A 16,324-nucleotide genomic window follows, 5' to 3' on the forward strand; every position below is an offset into this window, starting at 1 on the left:
AAACAAACCAACAAAAACCTCCCAAACTCTTCTTCAGCTACACACACTTGCACCTCCTAAACAAACATACCACCAACTGGGACCAAGTGTTCAAATCAATGAGCCAATGGAGAATATGTTCATTCAAACATAGCGAGACGTATGTGTGGGTTCATCTCTTGAGTATGTTTACTGATCATCAACAGCCAATACACCTGGTCTATCATTACAGAGGAATGACCTTGCGGTACATGTAAGTACTTGTCCTATATTTGGTGTTCCCTTACAACAATTTCAAAATCAAACCTGTTTTTCTGAGTCATGAAATATTATTTAAATGGAGCTCTATATTTAATAAGCTTTGGAGCATGATTTTTTTAGCCCAAGCAGAGTGTTTTTGAGCACCATTAAAGTTGTTTGAAGTGAGGCTAGAAAAGACTCAATGTAGAGTAGGTGCCTAACATTTTGAGATTCTAGATTTATTTTCTAATGTCCACCCCAAAACTCAATACAAATTGGGCCAGGAGTATTAGAACATGCCTTTAATCCTAGTTCTTTGTAGGAGGCAGAGGCAGGCAGATCTTTGTGAGTTCAAGGCCAGCCTGGTCTACATAGATAGTTTAACCTGCTAAGGGTACAAAGTGAGACCTTGCCTCAAAAACCAAACAAAAAACTTGCCTACACAAATTGTTGTATTTATTTGTTTTGCTTTTCAATATTCTTATGTGTGGTTGTGCCCATTTCTTTATCTGCTAGCAAGTTGATGGATTGCATTTGTAGGTTTTTGTTTTTGTTTTTGTTTTTGAAACAGGGTCTTATTATTCAGCACAGGGTACTTGCAGTTTTATTGCTTAGCTTACTAAATACTGGAATTGGGAATTGGATGTATAAGTCATTAGGCTGGCCTAAATTTTGCTCTTGATGTCATGTCTAGGGACTTTAAACTCATCCCTAGGTCTTTAAGATTTCTCCTCATTTTTCAATTTTAATTTAATTTTTTTTAAAGATTTATTTATTTTTATTATATGTAAATACACTGCAGCTGTCTTCAGACACTCCAGAAGAGGGCGCCAGATCTCGTTACGGATGGTTGTGAGCCACCATGTGGTTGTTGGGTTTTGAACCTTGGACCTTTGGAAGAGCAGTCGGGTGCTCTTACCCACTGAGCCATCTCACCAGCCCTAATTTAATTTTTTTTAGTTTTGAGTGTGTGTGTGTGAGTGTGTGTGTGTGTGTGTGAGAGCGCTTATATGCATTTAAGTGTGTATTCGTCATGTATTATGTGTTGAGGTATCATATACCAAAATGCTTATAAACTATCTTCTTCATACTCACCACAAATAGAACAGTTTTGGTACTTGATTTGTAGAATGCCTTTTTCCCCTACATCCTAAGACATTCTCTAGCAGAAGCCAGCTGAGTGTACTACAGTTCAACTTCATCTCAAACTAAATACCACCCGAAACTAGCCTTTGATACCACAGGCCAAGGCTTCATCTAATACTTCCCATTTTTCAAAAGCAAGTTTCAAGCCCCAGGTTATGTTGGTTGTGAGCCTAGCTTTAGTGACTGAAATGAGAGCTGAAATGAGTTGTTTTATGTGTCCTTCTGAGTCACTGGCTGTGGTTCTCCTGACCCCCTCTTTAGTTTTGATAATTAGCTAGGATGGCTCAGAGAACTCAGGAAAATATGTGTTATCCCATCTATTATACAGGAGTAGCAGTGGATAGAAATGAATAGCCACATAAAGAGAGTGAGGTATGTGGGAATATACCAGAAGTGCCTTTAAAATCGGGAATTTAAAGGAGGAGGGCACAGTTGTTATCTTTACTAACTTCATCTTGTTCCATTAATTTGTTCTCTTTGAGTTATTTCTCTTCTTCAGCTTCCTGTAGGCAGTTATCTCTTGCTTAGAATAGATATGATTGTTTCTCTGGTAGTGGAGCAGAACACTGTGAAAGCAGAAATGCCCTAGAACCATAGTCTTACTCAGATTGCTAGGCATATGCATACTGTCTGGTTTGCTACTGTTGTCCTTTCCTTTAAAACCTAATGGGCAAGATACGATAGATAGCTGCCTTTTCAGTCCAGCCAACCCAAAATAAACTCCTTTCCTGTCCCAGCCCTCACAGCCAAGCATCTTTAACAGAAACAAACATGGAGCCTTTTTCATGCCTTTTCTGGACACATCAGCCTTCAGTCACTGCCATGTTTAGCCCCTAAAAGCTCTCTGAATCCTTGTTTCAAGGATCTTTATGAAAGATTCATAAAGCATGGTTGATTAGCAATAAGATTATAGCCTAGGAAGTGGGGTGGGAAGTTCTCCGTTTCTGATCTTTGTAGACTCTTCATGGTACCTAATTTTCATCCAGAGTCTCAGTAGTTTCTCATCAGAACAAAATGTAATCTATCATTTAGGAAATTCCAATGGAGTACAAACTTTTTTTTTCTTATAAAAAAATCAAGAATTGAGATTAAAAACTAAAGTAGACATACCAGAGAAATGGCTCAACAATTAAGAGCATTAGCTGCTCTTTCAGGGAGCCAGGTTTTATTCCTATCACCCTTATGGAGGCTCATAAGTATCTGTAACTCCAGCCAGGGGACCTGGCTTCTTGTAAGAACTCTTAGAAAAACATTTTCTGGGGCTGGTGAGATGGCTCAGTGGTTAACATTGCCGACTGCTCTTCCAAAGGTCCTGAGTTCAAATCCCAGCAACCACATGTTGGCTCACAACCATCTGTAACGAAATCTGATGCTCTCTTCTGGAGTGTCTGAAGACAGCTACAGTGTACTTACATATAATAAATAAATAAATATAAAAAAGCCAAAAAAAAAAAAACATTTTCTGACAAGAGGTACTGTAACCCAAGTTGAATGTGTGAGAGTCTGTGCTTGAGTGCACAGTTGTACAAACATTTTATTTATTTATTTATTTATTTATTTATTTATTTATATTTTACAAGTATTTTGTGGTTTTTGTTGTTTTGTTGGTTTTCTTTCTCTGTATTTATGCTTGTTTGAAAATTCTTGGCCCATGTGGCTTAGTTTCTTTTGCTTCTGAATGTGTGAAATACATCTCATTGTGTAGCTAAAAATAGTCTGGACCCTCTGGTCTTTTTGTTTCCTCCTGAGTTTTGTAGGATTACAAATGTGTACCACCATGCCCAGTCTTCTTCATTTAACTATTCTAGTACTTCCCAGGCTTGTTAGCACCTCTGTACATACTTCTACCTTTCCCCTGACCTTTAATCTCTACTTCCCTCTAAGTATAAAGTTCATAGTTGATTAACTCTTACTTCTTTACACGTTGTGATAAATCTTTACCATCATATTTTGGTCAGTATATCTTGTAATTTTTCTGGAAACACTTTTATCTGTCTTACCAAGTTCTGTGAAAACCAGAGGAGTAGTTTGTTGGTCCTATACTTTCTTTCTTTCCTTTTTCTTTTTTGAGATTAAAGTATAATTATGTCATTTTTCCTTCCCCTTCTTCCCTCCAGTCCTTGCCATGTTCTCACCTTGCTCTCTTAAATTTATGGCCTCTATTTCTTTGTTACTCCCTCCCCTCTCTCTCTGAGCATTCCTAAATGTATAAACACAACTTGCTCAGTGTGAGTAGTGTTACTTATATGATTTAAGGGCTGACACTTGGTATTGGGTAGCCCATTTGGACCTCTTCCTAGGAAGATTATGTTTTTCTCCCACTCCCACTCTCAGCATTCCTTAGCTGCCTGCAGTTCTTTGTCTGTGGGTGGGACCTAGTGAGATTCCTCCTTATGTGTTAGCCTGTCTGGTGCTGTCATCCTTGTTTAGGCAGTGGTCTTGATAATATTTAGTGAATGGTTTTAGCTTTTTAAACATTTCTAGGACACAGAAATCTCACAACAAACTGTTTTTTTTTTTTTTTTCTATGACTTAATCTTTTTTCCTGCTCTTTAGCAACGGTTCCTGATCCTTAGATGTAGGAATTAAACACTGTAGATATATTAGTTGGGGATGGTCACTACATAGTCACTTGCTCTCTGCGTTTTGATCAGTTTTGATTTCCTCTAATGGGCTCCATCTGCTGTAAGAAGATCCTGTTTTGATGAAGGGTGTTTTTTATAAAATCTTAGGTTTCAGTGGTTTTTACTAGCAATCATTGCTATTTTTGTTGTTGTTTGTTTCATTTTGTTTTTCTTCTTTGAAATTACACCTGCTTGTGGGTCTGCTCTCATTGATTGCCAGCCTATGTGGTCCACGAGGGCAGTGGGAGCAGAGAAGTTGAACAGTGGGTTCAGGAGCCCTGTGAATACGTGTGTTGGAGGACCACACCTGAACTGCTTGTCATTAGGTAGATCAACTTTACTTAGGTTGATTGAAGGCTTATAGTTTTGGGGGACTGAGGGCAGCGACTTCCAGGATGAGCCAACGTCATTGGCTGAGGGCTAGGGTACTCAGCATACCTCATTAGCATGTTTGAGGAATCTCTGGTGCTGCCTGAGCAGGTTTTGTCAGAAGAAAGGAAATTGATCCTATAAACTAATTGTGGCTAAGTGACATTCCTCAGATAAAGGTATGGGCTTAGAACTCCTTGGCAAGGTCAGAGAAGGAGAAACTTTGGTAATGAAAGAAGTCCTGACCCCTAGAAGGGCTTTGGTCAATGGTAGACTTTGGCCTTAATTAGCAGAGTTTTTTCCACACCTGTTCTTTTCCTGTGTAGCCCAGACTGGCCTTCATCTTCCTTTCTCTACCTTATTTATATTTTCACTTTCCAGTTTTCTTAGTTCTCTAATATTCTTGCTGTCAAATAATTTTTTATTTCATAGGAGAGATTATGATTTGGAATCTTTGGCTTCTATCCCTGTGAGGTTAAACTTTAAGTATTTTCCTCTTGTCTCTGTTCATGCTCTGGATCTCATTTCTTCTACTGTATTCAGCATTCGTTTGTCTCTGAAGGTAGGAAAGAGTTCAGTTAGAGAGGCTAGAGAGATGGCTTAGACGGTCTCATTTTCCAGACGACAGGGTTCTGTTTCCAGAACCGACATGGTGGCTTACAGCTTTCTGTAACTCTAAATTTAGCTAACCAAACACTGTCTTCCAGCCTCTCCTAGAAGACGTACATATAGGCAAAATACTCAAACACATAAAATAATAAATAAATTGATAAATTATTAATTTTCTGATCCTGTACTCAATCTGCAGTCTGTTGTTTCTGGACTTTGGCTCCTAACACCAACCTACCCTTTAACTACTATCATAAAACAGCAGTGACTTCGAAAACTGTAAAGTCAAGGGGGTCTTCCTTGGCAATGGGCTTCTATGCAGCTCGATTTACTCTTGAGTATGCTTTTTTGCAGCAGTCTTGGGTTTCTTCCTACTTCTTTGATAATTCATCTTCAGTTTTCTGCTATTTAATCAGTAATTACAAATGCTATTTCAATACTAAATATTTACTAGAAGGTTACAAAGTTAAAAAAAAAACTTTAACAAAATGTTAGGTTGTAAAAAAAATCCAGGTTTAAGAGGGTATTTTGGGCATTGTGTACACTCTATGCTGTCAGATGCTCAAAATTTTAAGAAGTACCAGTGAGGTAGCTCAGTGAGTAGAGGTTTTTACTGTTAAGCTTAACAATAAGTTTAATGTCTAGAACCTAAAAGGAGATAACCTATCCAGGCAGTTCGATATATAGCCCCTCCCCCATACAAAATAAACAAATGTTAAAAAAAAAAAGAGAGAGCCTGAGAGATGGCTCATTGGTGAAAAGTGCTTAACTACTCGTGCTGAAGTTGTTGTTGTTTTGTTTTTTTTAAAAAGATTTTTGTTTATTTATTATTATAAGTAAGTACACTGTAGCTGTCTTCAGACGCACCAGAAGAGGGCATCAGATTCCATTATGGGTGGTTGTGAGCCACCATGTGGTTGATGGGATTTGAACTCAGGACCTCTGGAAGAGCAGTCAGTGCTCTTAACCACTGAGCCATCTCACCTGCCCCCTTGTGCTGACGTTTTGGTTCCCAGTACCTATACGACAGCTTACAAACACCTGTAACTCTAATTATAGGGTATTTGACAACTCTGGCCCCTGTGGGCACCTGCATAAGCATGGTGCACATAAACTCATACAGGCACATGCATAAATAAATACAAGATAATCTCAAAAAAACTTTCCTTAAAAAAGAAAGCATTGATATTTATCATTTCAATGACCCTTTTAAAACAACTGTATAAGTTATAAGTTACATTCCTGTTTAATTAGAAAGTATATAGAGGGGGATAGGTTAAGAAACTGTATTCTTCCTGATTGGAAGACTAAGCTACAGAAAAGGATGGAAATAAAGTCTACTGTTTTGTATTATGGGGGCTCTGAATTTTTAAAACCAAACCAAACCAAACCAACCAAACCAAACCAAACCAAACCAAACCAAACCAAACCAAACCAGGTTCTTACTGTGCAGCCCTGGTTTGCTTGTAACTTTATAGACCCTACTATTCCCAAACTCAAAAGGTCCTGCCTGCCTTCACCTTCTAAGAGCTGGAATTAAAGGTGTATGCCTCATCTCCCAGTTAGAACTGCACACTCTTAGGTGTAAAGTCCTGTTTACATTAGTATTTCTGTTAAATTAACCAAGCAGTAACCTGATGACTTTCCTTGTAAGTCTTTTTGCAGCTTTCCCATTGTAATATTTCTGTAAATTGCATTTGAATGAATTAGATATTATTTCTCTTGATTTCTGCTCATATATGTATATTTTGGTTAGTAAAGTTAGCTTGATAAATTCTGTGTCTTTAAAAGTTTGTGTCTTTGAAAACAGTTATATACCATGTAGCATACCTTATGCAAATCAGCTGTCTGTTCAGGTCTTGTTTTCTCCATAAGACATATTCTAGTTGTTTAAAAGCAGCAGATGGAAGAAGGGGATTGTACTTATTAGCTTTCACAATGAATGACTACTATGGATGTGGTAAAGGACTTAAAATTTTTTGATGAATGAAAGAGAGCTGCATCTTGCTTTCTGTACTATTTTTAGCTGTGAGGCTATCTCTTGTTCCTCTTGTAGTCTGTTATAAGAGGATCAGAAAAAGATCTTTTAAATAGAACTTCCTTTAAGCCCCAGACTTGGTTGCAGCTGGCATAGCTATAGAAGGGCAGCTTTTCCTCCCCCTGGGATACATACTGAATCTGTCCCATAGCTGCTGCTATGTTTACTCCTTACAGAATGTAAAAGGCTGACTAGATGTTCTGTACATGCCCTTTTCTATCAAAATAGGAAGTTTGGGTTCATTTCTGGAATCTTTTGCGGGGGTGGGGGGTTAATAATTTTTGCAGTATGTCCTGTAGTGTGAAGGTAGTATAGTAATCATCTTGATAATGTAGTCCTACTCCCACTAATTTCCATGTGATTTATTAGAAGAATCACAACTTGTTTCAATTTTCCATTTTTTTCCTGGAATTATTTCTACAATGCTAGAGAATTTAAACACTTATGAGTATTTAAGTTAGAATCCTGTCATAAGAGATAACCTTTTCAGTCTTGAAATCTAAAACAGTGTGTTTTGTTTCGTGAATTAAGGGATAGACATCTTTAAATGTGGCTGAAGTCCTGCTTCAAGTATGTCAGGCAGTGACCAAAGAAATAATTCTGAGCTTATTATAGCTTGGTGAAGCTACGCTTTTGCTTGCTGTGTCCTTTTAGACATCTGGTGGAGTAGGGAGCGTTTCCTGTGGCAGCACTGTCAGCGATGAATAGATGAATGAATTCATCCATGCTCAGAACTCACAGCACGTGTACTTTTATCCTTCCAAGGACATAAAGAGCTGAGAGACCAACCTTAGCAATGGTCCAGGCTTCAGGGTGGAGGGTGGGGAAAGAGGCTTTGGGACTGTCCAAGAAGGGGAGATCTGCATATCTAGGATAAAGAAACAAAAGAGTCTGTGACAGTATCGAAAGAATCTGACATTTGCTTTGTCTGTACAAAGGATGAAAGGAATTTTGCCGACTTAACCAAAACAATAACTGGTTTTGTATCAGTTTGAGCCCGAAAAGAGGCAGCAGAATAATATGGTTTTTTTGTTGTTGTTTTTATATTTTTGAAGCATATTTACCTTCAGAAATGGACGTGGAATGCTTTTATTTTTGGAAAGGAAAACGTGACACCGATTTTACGAGCTTAGTAGCTGTAGGTGGAGACTCTTGTTTTGTTTGCCAAACCTTTTTAATAAGCAGTGAAGTCTGGATGGATAGCAAAGATTGCAGTTGCTTTTCCTGGGACCTTTGTTCTTCTCTTGGTACTTAAGATAATTTCAGACAAAGGCGGCTATGTATGGAAAAGAAAAGCAAATATCAAGTATTTTCTCTGTTCCTGCTTTGATTCTAGTGAGGGTTTTCTATATTTTAGTATTAGGCAATAATTGTGTCCTAGGTTAGCTGTTTGCTGGGTTACTGAATGGGCTGTTTACCTCTTTATTCAGCAGTAAGTAGGTGCTAGTAGTTGGTGTCTGGGGAGTGGCTTTTTTTGTCTGATATTTGCTATGGATGATTCGAGTATTCTGAGAAGGAGAGGTTTACAGGTGAGTAAAAGAAAGCCTCTTTTTAAATGCTGTTAGCACCTTTTGAAGATGTATCAGATTGTTGCAATTTCATTTAGTGCATGGGGGAGGGGGTGTCACTAAATATTTTATTCTGTCATATATACTTATGACTAGAGAATTTTTGTTAAGACCTTGCTACTTTGTTTTCTTTTCATTCCTTTTGTTTTATCTTGAAATGGGGTCTTGGGTATATTACTCAGGTTGATCTCCAACTCCTGGGCTCAAGTGATCCTCCTTTCTCAAGCCTCCTGAATAGCTAGGACTACAGGGAGTGTGACCACATGTTTCTTAGCTATTATTACTACTTTTGATAGGAAAGTGCTGCTTGAATTTACTTACTTTGAATTAAATGAGTGGAGCAATTAAATCAAACCTATGTAGGATACAAACCTAATTTGAACATTAGCTATGCAAACATTCTGTTTCTGACCATTATGCTTGTCTCTATTTCATAATAAAGTCATGCACACGTATGTGTGTGTGTGTGTGTGTGTAACATTTGATTCTGTGTAAACTATTAAGACATTTTCTAAACCTTTGCTTTGCATATATGCTATCCATTTATGTTAGCCTGTCTATTTCTGTGTATTTCTGTCCATCCATCCTCCATCTTTCTCAGTTCTTAGATCTTTGATATATGAAGAAGTGAATAAGGTATGTAAGAATAAGAGGAAATGCAGAGACTGACAGACAACTTAAATGTAATTTTAATGAATACCTTTAGCATTAAAATAACTCACCACATTTCTTCTCAAATTTGGATATGTTTATCATGCACCATAAATCAGATCATCTTGCTCTGTTTTTTTTTTTATGTAAATAACAAACTAGCTAGCTCATCACAGACACAATGACGATTCCAGTATAAATTCTAGATGATCAACCAATTTATGAGGGTCTGTTTGTGTGAAATACAACAGTGTCTCTTGTTTTCGTTAGGTTTATTTGACATTTGTAAAGATATCCCCCACTCCCCCAAAACACTCTGGTCCTCTCAATTCCCATGAACTAATTTTAATTTATTTTTCTTTTGTGTTCAAAAAGAATATATGTAAGGTAGGATTGGTAAACTTAAAACAAGTTGAAACACGATATTTGTAGTTTTGATTATATTTCTTTTTATTCAGTGTGTGTGTGTGTGTGTATGAGAGAGAGAGAGAGAGAGAGAGAGAGAGAGAGTGTGTGTGTATCAGTCAATGTGTGGTAGGGCAGGGCTTCAGAAATCCTTTGGAACTAAGAGTTATAAGAGTTACAGGCTTTTGTCACCCACCAGATGACAGTGCCAGGATCCAAACTCCAGTCCTCTAATGGAGCAGTAACTGAGCCATGTTTCCAGCTCATGATTATGCCTTTTATTAATATTTTCATATTGCAAACTCTCAAACCCAGGAGGAATACTTACTGAGTTCTTTACCAGTTGTCTAGTATGGCTTGGAGTTCAGAAGTCATCACACACCTCCGTGGGCTATATGTCCCCTTCTACTACAGTTGGCTCAGTGATTTGTCAGTCGATATTTCAGGGACATTCTGAAATATACTTCAAAAGTGTTCAGGATGCTTCTTAAGTAGTGGTGTATTGGAAAGTGCCTCTATAAGCATGCGTACTTGTATTTCCTAATATAAATAACATTTCTCTTTAGTTGCTGGGATTCAGAAATGGAATCGTGTTTCTCTGGTAGTGAATTTTAATTTTTTTGTTTGTTTATTTTGTCATCTTTGTGTTAAGACAGGCATCTTTTTCTTTTCACTGCTGACTATTGCAGGATCTGCTACTTTGTTTATTGATGCCCTTTCTTTTGAGTTTATTTTTGCTTAGTGAGAGTACCAAACTGTCAGATTACATAGATGGAGGGTGACTTTATTTTCTTTTGTTTTAAATAGCTGTATGTTTTTTTTTTTCTACCTCAAGGTTCATTTCTAGAATATAGCACGTACACATTCTGAAATAGAAGCAATGTGTGAAAAGCAGGAGTTTAGATTGGTCACTTGTTTAAAGAAATTAAAGTTTCAAGCCAATTTGATGATGGCACATGCCTTAGATCCTAGCACAAGTAGTTGAGTCTCTAAATTGGTGGGTGGCACAGGTCTGTAATGCCTGCACTGGGTCTATATAATTGAGATTCTGTCTCAGAACAAACAAACTAGACAACTAAATAACTAAATGGTCCCAACATCTGACATAAAATAATTACAATAATTTTAAGGAAGACTGTTTTAAAAAGCCAACAAAAGACGAGCATAGTCCCAGCACTTTGGAGGTTTGAGGCAGGCACATCTCTGTGAGTTGGAGACCAGCCTCTCTACATAGTTAGTGCCATGGCAGCAGCCAGAGCCATCTTGATACCCTGTATCAACTAAACTAAACCAAACAATCAAACAAACAAAACCCCTCAAACTAAGTATAGAGTCTAGAGAGATGACTCAGCAATTTACAGTAGGTGTGGCTCTTGGAGAGGACCCAAGTTCAGTTTTGAACACCCTTTTGAAATAGTTCATAACTGCCTTTAACTCTAGCTTCAGGATCTTTGGCCTTCTTGGACATCTGTACTCATTGACACACACCTAGACACAGATATAGATAGATAGATAGATAGATAGATAGATAGATAGATAGATAGATAGGTAGATAGATAGATAGAATAAAAACAAAGTTTTTGAAAATTAAACAAAACAAAACATAAAAACAAGGTCAAGTTTGAGTGAAGGCAGCCTTTATCAGATCAGCTGCTTTGAAAGTAAAAGAATTAAACTACTATAATTTTGGCACAACATAATGCTAATGAGTACTAAAATAGAAGTACACTGGCTTATTTAATGATTTATGTGAAAGAAGACACAAGCTGGAAAAATAATAGCTTTACTTATTATTGTGTGTTGGGCTCATTCTCAGGCTGGAATTTGTTCCTGGGAAAAAAAGGGGATGAAACAGTCATACACTGTACATTCACATTTCTTACTGGTAAAAATATGCCTGGGACGACTGTGCTGAGCATCTTTTCTGGAGGAGCCCCATCCATTATAGGAAGTGATTGTTTTTGCATGAAAACAAATTCAGATTTAGGTCTTATGGTAAAACTTGACTTTCATCCTCTTTTTTCGTGGTGGTAGGGGCTGTTTTTATTTTCACTGTGTAGCTCTGTCTGTCCTGGGAACTCACTCTGTAGCTTAAGCTGACCTCAAACTCACAAAGACTCACCTGCCTCTGCCTCCTGAGTGCTGGGATTGAAGGTATACCACCACTGCCCTGATAAGAATCTGTTTCCAATAAAAGAAAAAATATTTAAAAAAAAATAGAATTCTTGATATTTCTGTGCCTCTTAGTTTTGTTTTTAAGGAATGAAAACTGAATTGTCCTTCATTGGATAATTTATTAATGGTCATAATGTCTAAAGAAAAATCTCAAGTAAATTTTAGCAGCAATAGTTCTTTCTAGTATGCCTTAAGTGTTAATTAAATACTTCTGAACAGTGGCAATTTTAAGACTCTGATTTCTCAGCATCACTGGCAGAGAATGGGGAGTGAGGTGACACAAGTTAGTTTTTACCTGAGGATAATATATTCTGATTATTATTTCCTCTACTTCTCCCTGTTGCTCCCCATCTCCCCTCCTCTTCAAATTCTTTCTGTCTCTCATTAGAAAAGAACAGGCTTCTACAACCAAACATGACAAAATAAAATTATAATGTGAAAGAAAACTATTATATTGAAATTGGACTCAGCAATCCAACTGAAGGACAACTATCTTAAGGGACCCGTTTGTTCTCACAGTTAGGAGTCCCATAAAACACTAAGTTAATAGCTGTAATATATACTCAGAAGATCTGGTGCAGACCTGTAGACTTTGCTTGCTGCCTCAGTCTCTGTGAGTTCATAGGTACCCTGCTTAGTTGATTCAGAGAGCCTTGTTCTCCTGGTGTCCTTCTGTTTCATACCCTCACCCCCACCCCCACCTCCAACCCTCCCCCGACCCCCACCCCTGCTCTTACACTCTTTCCATCTCTTCTGTGGGATTCCCTAAGCTCAGAGGGGAGTGGTTTGATAGAGAACTTCAATTTATACTCTCCACATAATGTTGGCCATGGATCTCTGCATCACTTCCCATTTTGCTGTTGAAGGAAACCTCATGGATAATGACTAGATAAGGCACCAATCTATGAATATAGCAGAGTATCAGTAGGAATCACTTTGTTGATTTTTAAAAAAAGATTTGTTTATTTATTTTATATGTGAATGCTTTCTTCAGCCACACCAGAAGAGGGCATCAGACCCCATTGCAGTGGGTTGTGAGCCACCATGTGGTTGCTGGGAACTGAACTCAGGACCTCTGGAAGAACAGTCAGTGCTCTTAACTGCTAAGCCATTTCTTCAGCCTTTTAAAAAACTTTTTCTTTTAAAGACATGCAGTGCTGGATTTCCCTTTCGGTCTCTGGGCATCCAGTTTCTGGTTCTTGGTTACCTGAGCAGTGTTAGGTGTCAGCTCCTTCTTATGAAGTGGTTTCCTACGCCTACATATGACTCGTGAGGGCATTAGATACTGCTTTTTTAGGCGTAGATATAAAAGACAAAGACAGGAGACATAGAGCAAGAGAGAGGGGAAAAGAAACAAGGGAGAGGGGGAACGGATATTTGCCCTAGAGAGACTTAGGACTGCCTCTTGATAGAGAGGAGGCAAATGACAGTTTATGAAGAGAAAAGCCTCCCACCAATCCCATGTTAGGATGCGTTGGTTTGTTTTGATTGGGCATGTTAGTTAGGGTAGCCAAAAGGGCGCTTTTGATACTTCTGATTCAGTACTTTGATATCTGGAACTTGGTGGTCAAGAAGTAAAGTGGCCAAATAAGAGAATATACCTTAGTGGCTATCTTTAGGAACGTAATCTAACAGTTCTTTAGCAGGGGTAAAAGGGTAAATGGCAAAACATGGCAAAACCTGGTAGCATTGTGTTTGCCATATTTGGACTTGCCCTTTTAATGAAAATAACTAATACCCCTGTGAAAGAACCCTTCAACCTCAAAGGGGTTATGACCCACAGGTTGAAAATGAAAACCACTGATCTAGGAGATTAGTAAAGATTACCTCTAGGGGCATGTGTGGTGGGGGTAATATTTCCAGACAATATTAATTATGGGGATGCTCTGCCTTGAGTATTTGGTGACCCAAATGTCTACCCTGGGAGCCTGGATGGAATAAATATGGAAGAAGAAAGCACACTAACACAGGCGATTGTCTCTGCTTGCTGGGCACTGTGGTGTGAGCTCTTCTTTGTCAACCTCTCATGAGACACTGAAGCATGAACAAAGTAATATTTTCTTCCTCAGATTTTTTGTTACAAGCATACACAAGCCTGCACACTGAATTCATTTGAAAGTCTGGGAAGTTCAGGGAGGGAACTGTCTCAGGCATAAATAGCTTAATTTATAGATGTGAGCTGGATTGTAGTTTAGTAGGAGAGTGAGGCCCTCCTTTCCACCTTTGGCACTGAGTGGATAAAACCCAAGCCAAATTAAACCAAACTACAAATCAACCTTCCCCTAACCGGTGACTATGGACATAAAGGGCAAACACCAGCCTTGTGATCCGTTTACATATTTACTTGTGAGGGCACTAGATATTGCTTTTTGGATACTTGGCCTTTGTTCTTTGTTTAGAAACATTTTATGGATATAGTTAAACTGTGATATATATGTGTGTGTGTAAGCATTCATACATATATACATACATATACAGAGTGATTCTTTATTGATCTGCCTGACATCATTTAAAGTGTTGTATAACACCATTAGAAATTTGCTTTGAGTAGTGATTTCTAGGATTTCATATATGTAGTTTTCTCTATAACTTTAGAATATACTTAATAGACTTTTGCTTTATTCATTGTCATCAGAAAATAGTTTTGTTTTGTTTCTTTGGGAAGTGTCATCCTCAATCGGAAGTACGCAAACACATGAATTTGAAGGACCTAAAATGGTAATGAAATGTAGATGGTATTTCTTGTTCTACTAGGATTTGGTCCTCTTTGGTACCAAAGACTTTGTAAAAGACTGCGTTAATCTGGAGCTTTGAGTGTAAAATGTAGGTCTTATGGTATAAGGAATGGTAAGGAATATAGATCAAGATGGTCAGTTTTAATGTATTCATTCTGTGGATACGATTTATGTCTTATAAAGGGTTTCATTTTATATAGCTGTGCCTATCATTGCTACTTAAAATTATGCCTTTTGATACTCAGTGAAATTATTTTTTAAAAAGCCAGGAAGAACTATTTCCAATATTTTATATAGATTATTTCAGATGTTAAGAAAATAGAATATACTTCCCAAGCATATTTTCTGAATATCCTTTCCACTCATGCTGCTATAACAAAATACTACAGACTGGGTAGTTTGTAAAGATGAGACATTTTTATGGGGCAGTGGTGGTGGGTGCCTTTAATCCTAGCCCTTGGGAGACAGAGACAAGCAGATCTCTGAGTTCAAGGCCAGCCTGTGTAGAATCTTGGTATAGGACAGCAAGGGCTATACAGAAAAGAACTGTCTAAAAACACCACCTTCTCCCAAAAAGATGAGATATTTTCTGATAAATTTTAATCTTGTAAGTTCTAAAATGAATGAACAGGCATTTGATGTGTTAGAGAGGGCATTTTTGCTTTACCTTTGTGTAGGAGAAGGTAAAAAGGCAAAAAAATGCCTCTAATAAAGGCGTTTGAAAGAAATCTTAATAAATAATTTATCATTAATCAAATAAATAATAAAACAAATTTAATAAATAATTCATATTTAGGAAGACAGGATTACCTCTAATCTATTCACCTCTAAAGTTGATAATACTGTCACATTGGAGTGTAGTCCAAATATGAATCATTTATATCCATAGCAAATGAGGATAATAGAAATACGATATGGACAAAGATAATTTGAGAAGAGGGAACCATGGATCTTACTAGTATAGAGACCAAAATTCTAAATAAAAGCCTTCAGGCCTAGATTATTTTGTGTGTGGGAACTTAATAAATACAGTTAATAAAAGTTCATTCAGAAAAATAGAATAGTTATCTCCTTGACAAATTTTGAGAAACCAGCATAATTATAATACAGAAATATGACAGAGATGTTATAAAAAGGAAGCTAGATACTGTTATCCATTGTGAAAATCAAGATACAAGCCAGACATGGTGCAAACCTATAATCTCAGTAACTGGGAGACTGGGGCAACAGAGTGTCAAGTTGGAAGCCAGTCTGGTCTATACAGAAAAACTCCACCTCTGAAATAATAAACATTTCTAAGCAAATTAACAATAGAGGAGAGCTTTATTAATTTGATAAATGACATTTTTGAAAACATTCTAGCTGTCTTTTAATATTTAGTGGCAACATAGAGATTAGATGAGAAACAAGGCAATATGCCTACAGTTGTATTCATTTTATAGCAATTATGGAAAGTGGAAAGATGCAAAATTCTTAGTCTTGATAGAAGACGAGATTGTTTATACAGTAAAATTCTAAAGAATTTACAGAGTAGTTATGAAGTACTCCACTTCATCTAATAGAATTGTCAGTGGGGTTTTTGGCGGGGGTGGGGGGGGAGGAATATAAAATAGTTCCCACATCTTTAATACACAGAAAGTTGAATTTGTTTATCTGCCATAAAAAAGCCCCCAAATGAACAAACTGACATAGTTGAAACTAAAAAATTAGCTTTATACCACATGTTTTTGTGGCTTAGATGTCTATTTCCTTTATGTTCTTCTCATTACCTAATGTCTTCTTTTT

General features: G+C 37.3%; 1 protein-coding gene across 6 annotated transcripts in view; it reads left to right on the forward strand.

Annotated features, from left to right (window-relative positions):
- Mast2 (microtubule associated serine/threonine kinase 2) overlaps positions 1-16,324 on the forward strand; it is a 157,573-nt gene that overhangs the window by 50,573 nt on the left and 90,676 nt on the right. The gene's annotated exons all lie outside the window — the stretch shown is intronic.

This window comes from Mus caroli, unplaced genomic scaffold (genome assembly GCF_978045245.1).
Source record: "Mus caroli unplaced genomic scaffold, Mus_caroli_1 scaffold_6, whole genome shotgun sequence".
Taxonomy (NCBI): Eukaryota; Metazoa; Chordata; class Mammalia; order Rodentia; family Muridae; genus Mus; species Mus caroli.